Raw genomic sequence first — 11259 nt, forward strand, 5'->3', positions numbered from 1 at the left:
CAGGAGATGGATATGCGGAGGTTACATGGCAGTGGGAAATGCATTAAGATGGCAATCCATTCTTAATGTATGGCTGGGTGTCTTAACTCCAACTACTGGGTTATTACGGCTCATCCTCATTGATATCCATTCCCAATCAATACCCCTCTGTTACCATAACAACAGTCAATCAACACATGGGAGAAAGGATTGGACATAAAGAAGGACAAATCAAAAGCCAACTCTAATGAGACACCATGAGTCTTTTTGTCTTTATATGACTAAATGAAGAAAAAGGTTGCTTAAAACAATGTTTTACAGGATTTTATTCAAGCATTTACTGAGTGAGATGTCCTTCGTTTGATTTGGACCAACCACAACATAACAAAACATGGTTGCATTTAATTGTATTAGCTARTTTTTCCCACAGCATCTTATTGATAATTGTGTCATCATTTAGATGTGATCAACTGTTTTCAGTGCTTGAATGAAACCTTTTGATTAGAGTTCCAGTGTAATATATATGTACRTTTCTCTTGTGTTTACAGATTCTTCCTGAAGTTCTTCCTCAAATGCAATCAGAATTGTTTGAAAAATGCAGGGAACCCACGAGACATGAGACGGTTTCAGGTAAGACCCTATTTATGGTTGAARCTCCCACTATGGTTCCACACAACATAAGTTATCTCATTATGCTCACAATCCAGGTACATGAATTAAAAACAACAGTATATCGTAAAGGTTCTCTGTTTATCCCACAGGTGGTGGTCTCCACTACGGTGAATGTGGATGGCCATGTCCTTGCTGTCTCTGACAACATGTTTGTCCACAACAACTCCAAACATGGCCGGAGGGCTCGACGCCTGGACCCCTCTGAAGGTACAACTACCTCACACTTACAGACAACTTGATACTTTCTCTAAAACCTCAATATGTCTTGGTGTCTTTGGCCACCTGTGTACCAATGTATAAAAACTTTAGSTGTGGTGAAAATAATGGTGCCCCATTTTATTTTGCCCCAATGAACAACTTTTAATTACATCATCCTCTTTATTGGACTAAATGAAACCACATCCTTAAGTCTGGAAAAGGATGATGACATCCTCATTGAAGTGGGGGACCTTATTACTAAAGCCCTAAAAAAACACCCCTTCATCACATTGTAAAATCTACCTCACCGTGTCGTTTGTGGTTATGATGTAACATGGTGCCTTATAGTAAGAAAGAATAGTACTCTTGTTCTTAAAAAAAAAAAATATATATTTAACCTTTATTTAACTAGGCAAGTCAGTTAAGAACAAATTCTTATTCACAATGACGGCCTAGGAACAGTGGGTTAACTGCCTTGTTCAGGGGCTAGCAGTATTAAAACATTGTCCCCTTGTAACCTACCAGCCTAGCGACCACAAGGCCTAGCAGCTAGCTAGGCACAGTGAAACAGTTTAAACTTACTTCTCAAAGTTTCTGAGTTGAAAAACGACTAGAGCATTGRGATACACTGGATAAACAGTACTTAGGCATTCATAGAAACACAGTGAGAGAGTCCCATGGTTGGTCACCACTGACAGCACCAGAGCGCTGCCAGGAGAGCAGTACAGTACACGAGGCTATCACTGAAGTCAAGGCCCCACTTAGGGAATCTCACCGTCTTTCATCTCAGCCAGATTGGGATGTTTTCAGAGGCGATAAAGCCGACATCTGCTCCTGTCTTTGTTCCACCGTCCCTGTCCCCCCTCCTAGATAAATGTACAACGTTTCCACAGTCTGTTTCACGCCATTGTGTTTTATTAATTTGTGAGAGTCCCCCGTTTGACTGTGTGTTTACTGCTGTGACAGAGGGAAATGAATAACGATGACAGGTGACTACCAGGGAAAAGCCTCTACTCCATCAACACCCTCAACAACTGTTAAATGACGTGAGAGAGACTCTGTTATACAGTATCCCATTGGAGGAAGCCCACTGTGTTTCCTTTAATCTACTGGTTTCAATTGCCATTTATAAACTGGGTGGTTTGYGCCCTAATAGCTGATTGGCTGYCAGCCGTGGTATATCAGACCGTATACCATGGGTATGACAAAACATGTATTTTTAWTGCTCTAATTACGTTGGTAACCAGTTTATAATAGCAATAAGGCATCTCTTGGTTTGTTGTATTTTGCCAATATACCACGGCTAAGGGCTGTGTCTAGGCACTCCACGTACTCCTCGTTGCGTCATGCGTAAGAACAGTCCTTAGTCATGGTATATTGGCTATATACCACACCCCCTCGGGCCTTATTGCTTAATTAACCCTTTAATGGTCTGTTTCCTATGCCCCTCTGCCTGGGCAGAGAAAAACCTCATGAGACTTACAAAGAAAACCCAATTTTGGGATCATCTTTACATTTGCAAAGGCTAAATAGTTCCACCACTCCAGGGCACAGTTAGCATGACTACCTTTACACCAAGGACCAGTYTGCCTATATAGGATTACACTCCTATCAATTGAATTGAATTGGCATTTGTCCCTGACTTGAATCCAGGCGTAAGATCTGGGAGCAGACTGTGGCAAAGGTATCCCACCTCCACRGCAAGCCACAGAAATGATTTGATCACAGGCCTCTTTCCCCTCTTACAAGTGCAGTGGCTGTTTGGCCAGATATCCTGGAGACAGGACCAGTCAGTCAGCCTGTCTGTCTCCATCTTGTTCTGCCTACACACAGTCTGGTCAGGCAGGAGACACTGTAATGTTTCTATTGAGCTTATTGATCCTCTGAAATTGAAAGAAATCATAACTGTGCATTTTTGATGAGTGAACTAATTGACATCATAGACGGCAGGACCGTATGCAATTAGAAATCTGTTTGGAGAATTCACTTAAAACAATTGTCGGTAATTTGTTAATGCTACCCTTGCAATATGTCATGTTGCAATTTGACAGTGACAACATTCCTCTTATATAGTTATGTACTGTACTCATAAACGAAGGCTGGTAAAYCAAGAAGTTTAAGTGATATTGAAATGACAACCCAGATTGTACTTAAAACAAGTTGGAGGATTAAGTCCCTTTAAGTAGAAGTCATACCCGTCCCGCTGTCTGTGTTTCCGAAGCAGCTACGCCCTGCATCAAAGCCATCAGCCCGAGTGAGGGGTGGACGACCGGGGGAGCCACTGTCATCATCATCGGAGACAACTTCTTTGATGGACTGCAGGTGGTCTTCGGCACTATGCTGGTCTGGAGTGAGGTGGGTCCAGATACACACGCACTCACTCACTCAACAACACAAACCCAACCACACACACACACACACAACACACACACACACACACACACACACACACACAACACACACACACACACACACACACACACACACACACACACACACACACCACACACACACAACACACATCACACCAACACACAACACACTCACGGCGTTACCGCACGCACGCACGGCCTACTGCACCACTGCCACGCCAACCACCCCGCGCACGCCCACGCACGCCCGCCGCCAGTGAAACCGCAACCGACCCGTATCCACCTTGTCCGGACCCTTACCTGAAGCCTTCGCCCACGCAGACCGCAGCCGGCACCGCGCCAAGCACGGCACGCACGCACTGCCACAGTGCACCACACCACCACCACCACACACACACACACACACACACACACACACGACCATGAAAAAGGAATACCTGAAAATATGTAGATTTCTGGATTTTATCCGTGGAGTCTAGGTGAAGAAACTAAGAGTATGGCCCGGTGCATAAGGCAGGCCATAAAATATTGAAATATGTTCAGGGTGGAACACCTGCTTCAGAGACGACAGGGTCTGTCTACGTGCTTAGACCTAGGTCACTCTGTTAGAGGCAGGCAGACACCTTCCCTCCACAGAGTCTCTATCTCTAACACATACGGTACACACATGGAACTAATTGTCAAACTCACTGCCTTAATCAGTGTGTATTCGGTTGGGTTTACCATGTTCCATCTTTTGTCCATATGTACTGCCTGAACTGGAAGTTGCTCCAGATATTATTGTCTGCTAAATGACTTCTATAAATATAAAATGTGAATTTGCTCGACAGAGTTGGATGATGCTGTAAATATACCTACTAAGACGTTATTGTAAAGAAATAACAAGTAACGTAAATAGACCGTACCTCCCACAGTGCACTGCTCTTAGCGTTAAATAAGTGTGTGCATGTTGATGTGTTCCAGCTAATCACCCCCCACGCCATCCGGGTCCAGACGCCCCCTCGCCACATCCCAGGGGTCGTGGAGGTCACACTCTCCTACAAATCCAAGCAGTTCTGCAAAGGGGCGCCTGGGCGGTTTGTCTACACCGGTAAGATCACTGTTCCTTTCTTTTTCCTCTTCCTCCTCCCATTGTTTTCTTTGTTTTACCCTCTCTCTATATCTCTCTGCTTCCTCCTCTCTTGCCCTTTAATGTTCTGGGTATCGCTTTATCTGAAGGTTTGTTTATTAACTGCTTATAAACGTTATTACATAGTTCAACCATTATATTGAGTATACAAAATGGGTCTGTTATATCTTCCTATAGGGTTTATTGTTCTCTATGCTATATATTACCATACATATAGTGGTGGCTACATTCCCACCTCTCCTCTGTCCTTTCAAGGTGGTAAACATTTTCCCTTGTTCAAGGGCATTGAGTCCTACCCTTCTTTTTGCTGGAGTTTTTCCCCAGGTTATCCTTCAAGCCTTTGTCTGATGTCCAGACTTTTATGCTGGTGCGTGACTGCCGCCAGAATGGAGTATCGCTCCCTTAAATCAGCGCTTTACTATTCCCGATTATTACTTTGGAATATCCAGATGCCATTCAAAGTAGCAGAAAGGTCAGATGGATGGCTGTTTAGTGAGATAAGTAAATGTCACTCCGTTGCGGATGAAAGATGGGACTGCGTTAAGGCTTTCTGTTAAACATAGGTATTCGCTGCAGCCCGCTCCCCTCTTTGTTCAAAGCACCGCTTAGTTCGGATGCAAGTGTTAGCGGAGCAAATAGACAACTTCACAATGGGCCGTCCAACCCAGCTTACGATTCCTTTTGCAATGCTAATATCTGATTCCATTTGGCGATATGACTGACAACTGTTCAGTGCATTGCTTTTATGGAACTGTGTGGTGAATAGAGCCCCCTTGTTATCTCATTCTGTACGTCCATTAGGCCGCGGGAGGTGTTCTCTGGAGCAAAACGTGTTGTGAATCCCTGGAAGGAGTTGAATATCTTTGTGTTCTTCAAAACAGTGCTATATCATTACGGAAGTACTCAAATGTTGTCAGCATTCATATTTTAAGTCAATAAAAATGAGAACATTGATTGATTGCAAAACAACAAAGCTGTATTTCCCTAATGGTACCTCTGTTCCAAACGCTGGAACATTTCTTATTATTCTGTACGTAAATCTTAGACCTCCATTTAGTATGATATGTTACGTTTCATATGGTATGTATTCATTTACTAAATGTACAATATGTTATGAATTACTTAACATATGATYCGTTATGAATTCTAGCTATGTGGCTATGTTGCTAATGTTAGCTAGGCTGGGTGTTAGGGTTAGCGTTGCCTTTAGGAGTTAGGTTAAAGGGTGAATGTTAAGTTTAGGGGAAGGTTTATCTAAAAGGTTTAAGGTTAGGGTTAGGGGAAGGGTTAGCTAACTTTCGAYGTAGTAAGTAGTTGAAAAGTTGCTAACTAGTTAAAATGCTAGAGTTGTCCGTGATGAGATTCAAACTCACAACCTTTGGGTTGCTAGTCGTTCGCATTATACGACCACTCCGGCAACTTAAGTAATATTCTGTTTTATGTAACCACACCAAACATAACATATAATACTAATTTGAGTGCATGGATTTACCTTTACTATATTACATCTAGTCTATGAGACCAGGCTGAACACAGACAGGTGGCGGCATCATAATATTGTACAAGTCTCATAAGTCTCTGGTTCTTACTTCCAGATTGAGACCCATACTGTGCACACATCAACAGTTAATCTGATTTACACACATATTTCAAGATTGGGAATGGGTCCGTGTGCATTTCTAATGCATATTTATTGTGCCAGGAGTGTGTTATATTCATGAATGCAAAATGAGGCAAGCTTTTAAATACTAAATAGCTTGTGTATAATTGAACAGGAAAGAGAATGCATCCAGTCTCAATGATGTCATTTCCTCTGGGGAATTTCCAGATGCCCAAGTGAGCTCTTCTTTCAGTGTGTCCCTTCCCAAAAACATAGCCCTCTTTTATCAAACAGGCAAATCAGTTGTGTTGTAGAGAGGGACGTACTTATATCGTTATGACATATCAAAGGTTTCATCAACACATTTATTTTGTTTGATATCATGCTAAAAGACCAAGCTTTCTATGAGTTTTGAAAGAATTGCATGTGGGTCTAAATGTTTTATTTCGCTCTATGTTCAAACTCAGTGAAGCATAGGAAGACTGCAGCTTATCTACAATGCAGAGACAAACAAGACTTTGTTGACTCTGTCACTGCCCTAATGTGGCTGGGTCTACATGAACTTATGAGACAGAGAGAGAAGGGGGGGAGAAGGAGAGGAAGTGAGGGAGAGGGAGAGGGAGAGAGAGAGAGGGAGGGAGAGAGAAGGAGAGGGAGAGGGAGAAAGAGAAAGAGAAAGAGAAAGAGAAAGAGAAAGAGAAAGAGAAAGAGAAAGAGAAAGAGAAAGAGAAAGAGAACGAGAAAGAGAAAGAGAAAGAGAAAGAGAAAGAGAAAGAGAGATTTTAGTGTTCTTGATATTGATACTAAAGAGATGTGTTGGGTCTGGTGTCTAGACAGATATTATAGGCACCGGTTTCTCCCATAACTAAACAGACAGATGAACCAGTTGCTTCTTGGATTGTTTGTTTTCCAGTCAGAATCATTAATATGAGCCCCTCTTGGACTTTCTCTTGTGCAGTACTTGAAATCCATATCTCACACATTATATCCACATACAACTGTGATGGCCTCTCAAACACATATCTTTCTCCCTTTTATTCATGTGTCTTCCTCTCATTACCAACTGCACATCTCCATCTTCCCCTCTATCTCCCCCTTCTATTCCCTCTCAGCCTTCTCCCCATCTACCTCTATCTCCTCCCTCTTTTCCCTTTCTTTCTCTAACCTCCCTCTCCCTCTCTGCCCCCTCTCTCCTCCCTCCCTCCCTCACCCAGACTTTCAGTCTCTCTCAGGGGTTGTATATCCCCAGGTGAAGCTCGAGGATGGGAGGGTGAAATTAATGAGAGGAGCCTGGAGGTATTGACTTTCCTGGGAAAACACAGCTCTCTAAAAATCAGTGGCCAAGTACTGCAATAACTCAGCACCCATCGATTCCCCTTCCCCATAGGCTACATTGATCTATGCATTACAAGCATTGAGGCTGGCAGCATGTATCCAGCACCACCACCACCCTGCCTTAACACAGCCCCATTAAATACTGAAATAATCATACTGCTACTGTTACTACCACTGCTGTTACTTGACCACCAGTACTAGTATTGATACTACTACTACTACTACTACTAAACCTGATGTTACAACTACTACTGCTACTACTACTACTATTACTGCTACTACTACTACTACCACTACTACTACTACTAAACCTGATGTTACAACTACTACTACTACTGCTACTACTACTACTAATACTACTGCTACTGCTACTACTACTACTACTTCTTCTTCTTCTTCTTCTACTACTACTACTATACTACTACTACTACTACTACTAATATATTACTACTACTACTACTACTACTACTACTACTACTACTACTGCTACTACTACTACGACTACTACTACTACTACTACTACTACTACTACTGCTGCTGCTACTGCTGTTACTGCTACTACTACTACTGCTACTACTGCTATTATTACTACCTCTACTACTACTACTGCTACTGCTGTACTACTATTACTGTACTACTGCTACTGCTATACTACTACTGCTACTACTACTACTTCTACTACTACTGATATTACTACTACTACTACTACTGCTGCTGCTGCTGCTACTGGTACTACTGTACTACTACTAGTAGTACTACTACTGATGCTATTGCTATTACTATTACTACTACTAATACTACTACTACTATACTACTCTACTGCTTTGCTAGTGCTAATTTCTGCTACTTACTAGGTACTATTCTACTTGCTACTGCTGCTGCTACTACTATAGTACTTACTACTACTCTAGCTAGTAGTAGTGTAGCTAGTCAGTAGCTATGTACTCATACACTACTAGATCTATTATATATATATATTACACTATATACATTACATACTATACTACTCATACTACATACTAGTACTGCTTTATCTACTACTACTTTACTCACTGTAGTACACTAGTACTACTGCACGCTAGTGAGCTAGTATCTAGTAACTATGTACTGATACTTATTATACATCACTTACTAGCTGCAATTATAGCTAGTAGGCTATAACTGCTGATTCAAATCAAATCAAATCAAATTTATTAGTCACTACACATGGTTAGCAGAGTGTTAATGCGAGTGTAGCGAAATGCTTGTGCTTCTAGTTCCGACAATGCAGTAATAAACCAACAGTAATGCTAACCTAACAATTCCACGCTTACTACCTTACACACACACACAAGTGTGAAGGGATAAAGAATATGTACATAAAGATATATGGATGAGTGGTGGTACAGAACGGCATGGCAGATGCAGTAGATGGTATAGAGTACGGTATTACATATGAGATGAGTACTGTAGGGTATGTAAACATAAAGTGGCATAGTTTAAAGTGGCTAGTGGTACATGTATTGCATAAAGATGGCAGATGCAGTAGATGATATAGAGTACAGTATATACATATGAGATGGGTAAGTGTAGGGTATGTAAACATTGTATTAAGTGGCATTGCTTAAAGTGGCTAGTGGTACATTTTTACATAATTTCCATCAATTCCCATTTTTAAAAGTGGCTGGAGTTGAGTCAGTATGTTGGCAGCGGCCGCTAAATGTTAGTGGTGGCTGTTTAACAGTCTGATGGCCTTGAGATAGAAGCTGTTTTTCAGTCTCTCGGTCCCTGCTTTGATGCACCTGTACTGACCTCGCCTTCTGGATGATAGCGGGGTGAACAGGCAGTGGCTTGGGTGGTTGTTGTCCTTGATGATCTTTATGGCCTTCCTGTGACATCGGGTGGTGTAGGTGTCCTGGAGGGCAGGTAGTTTGCCCCTGGTGATGCGTTCTGCAGACCTCACTACCCTCTGGAGAGCCTTACGGTTGTGGGCGGAGCAGTTGCCGTACCAGGCGTGATACAGCCCGACAGGATGCTCTCGATTGTGCATCTGTAGAAGTTTGTGAGTGCTTTTGGTGACAAGCCGAATTTCTTCAGCCTCCTGAGGTTGAAGAGGCGCTGCTGCGCCTCTTCACAAACGCTGTCTGTGTGGGTGGACCAATTCAGTTTGTCCGTGATGTGTACACCGAGGAACTTAAAACTTTCCACCTTCTCCACTACTGACCCGTCGATGTGGATAGGGGGGTGCTCCCTCTGCTGTTTCCTGAAGTCCCACAATCATCTCCTTTGTTTTGTTGACGTTGAGTATGAGGTTATTTTCCTGACACCACACTCCGAGGGCCCTCACCTCCTCCCTGTAGGCCGTCTCGTCGTTGTTGGTGATCAAGCCTACCACTGTAGTGTCATCCGCAAACTTGATGATCGAGTTGGAGGCGTGCATGGCCACGCAGTCGTGGGTGAACAGGGAGTACAGGAGAGGGCTCAGAACGCACCCTTGTGGGGCCCAGTGTTGAGGATCAGGGGTGGAAGATGTTGTTACTACCCTCCCACCTGGGGCGGCCCGTCAGGAAGTCCAGGACCCAGTTGCACAGGGCGGGGTCGAGACCCAGGGTCTCGAGCTTGATGACGAGTTTGGAGGGTACTATGGTGTTAAATGCTGAGCTGTAATCGCATGAACAGCATTCTCACATGGGTATTCCTCTTGTCCAGATGGGTAGGGCAGTGTGCAGTGTGGTTGCGATTGCGTCGTCTGTGGACCTATTGGGTCGGTAAGCAAATTGGAGTGGGTCTAGGGTGTCCGGTAGGGTGGAGGTGATATGGTCCTTGACTAGTCTCTCAAAGCACTTCATGATGACGGAAGTGAGTGCTACGGGGCGATAGTCGTTTAGCTCAGTTACCTTAGCTTTCTTGGGAACAGGAACAATGGTGGCCCTCTTGAAGCAATGTGGGAACAGCAGACTGGATAAGGATTGATTGAATATGTCCGTAAAACACACCAGCCAGCTGGTCTTGCGCATGCTCTGAGGACGCGGCTGGGAATGCCGTCTGGGCCTGCAGCCTTGCGAGGGGTTAACACGTTTAAATGTTTTACTCACCTCGGCTGCAGTGAAGGAAGCGAGCCGCAGGTTTTGGTAGGGGCCGTTCAGTGGCACTGTGTTGTCCTCAAGCGGGCAAAAAAGTTGTTTAGCCTGTCTGGGGAGCAAGACATCCTGGTCCTCGACGGGCCTGGTTTTTCTTTTGTAATCCGTGAATTGACTGTAGACCCTGCGACATACGCTCTTGTGTCTGAGCTGTTGGACATTTTCGACCTCGATTTTGGTCTCTGTACTGAGAACTTAGCCTGTTTGATTTGCCTTGCGGAGAGAAATAGCTACACTGTTTGTATTCGGTCATGCTTCCGGTCACCTTGCCCTGGTTAAAGCAGTGGTTCGCGGCTTTTTCAGTTTCAACGCGAATGCTGCCGTCAATCCACACGGTTTCTCTGGTTTGGGAATGTTTTTATCGTTGCTGTGGGTACGACATCGTCAATGCACTTCCCTAATTGACACTCGGCTCACCGAATCAGCATAATTCGTCAATATTGTTGTGGACGCGATGGCGTAAACATTATTCCATCAGCGTGATCGAAGCAGTCTTGAGCGTGGATTCAGAATTGGTCGGACCAGCGTTGACACAGACCTGAGCGCGGGAGCTTGTTGTTTGAGTTTCTGTTTGTAGGCACCGGATCACAAATGGAGTCGTGTTCAGCTTATTCCGAAAGGGGGAGGGGAGGGCCTTGTTAAGCGTCGCGGAAATTAGTGATTGCAGATGGTTCCAGTGTTTTTCCAGCCCTCGGTAGCACAATCGATATGCTGATAGAATTTAGGGAGTTTTGTTTTTCTAGATTAGCCCTTGTTACAAATCCCCAGCTCACAATGAAATGCAGCCCTCAGGGTGTGTGGTTTCCGTTTAGCAAAGAGTCAGATAAAAGTTTCGTTCAGGGCCATCGATGTTGG

At 43.8% G+C, this 11259-nt stretch overlaps 1 pseudogene; it reads left to right on the forward strand.

Moving 5' to 3' along the window:
- LOC111965507 (transcription factor COE3-like) overlaps positions 1–11259 on the forward strand; it is a 114750-nt pseudogene that overhangs the window by 61098 nt on the left and 42393 nt on the right.

This window comes from Salvelinus sp. IW2-2015, linkage group LG6.2 (genome assembly GCF_002910315.2).
Source record: "Salvelinus sp. IW2-2015 linkage group LG6.2, ASM291031v2, whole genome shotgun sequence".
NCBI lineage: Eukaryota > Metazoa > Chordata > Actinopteri > Salmoniformes > Salmonidae > Salvelinus > Salvelinus sp. IW2-2015.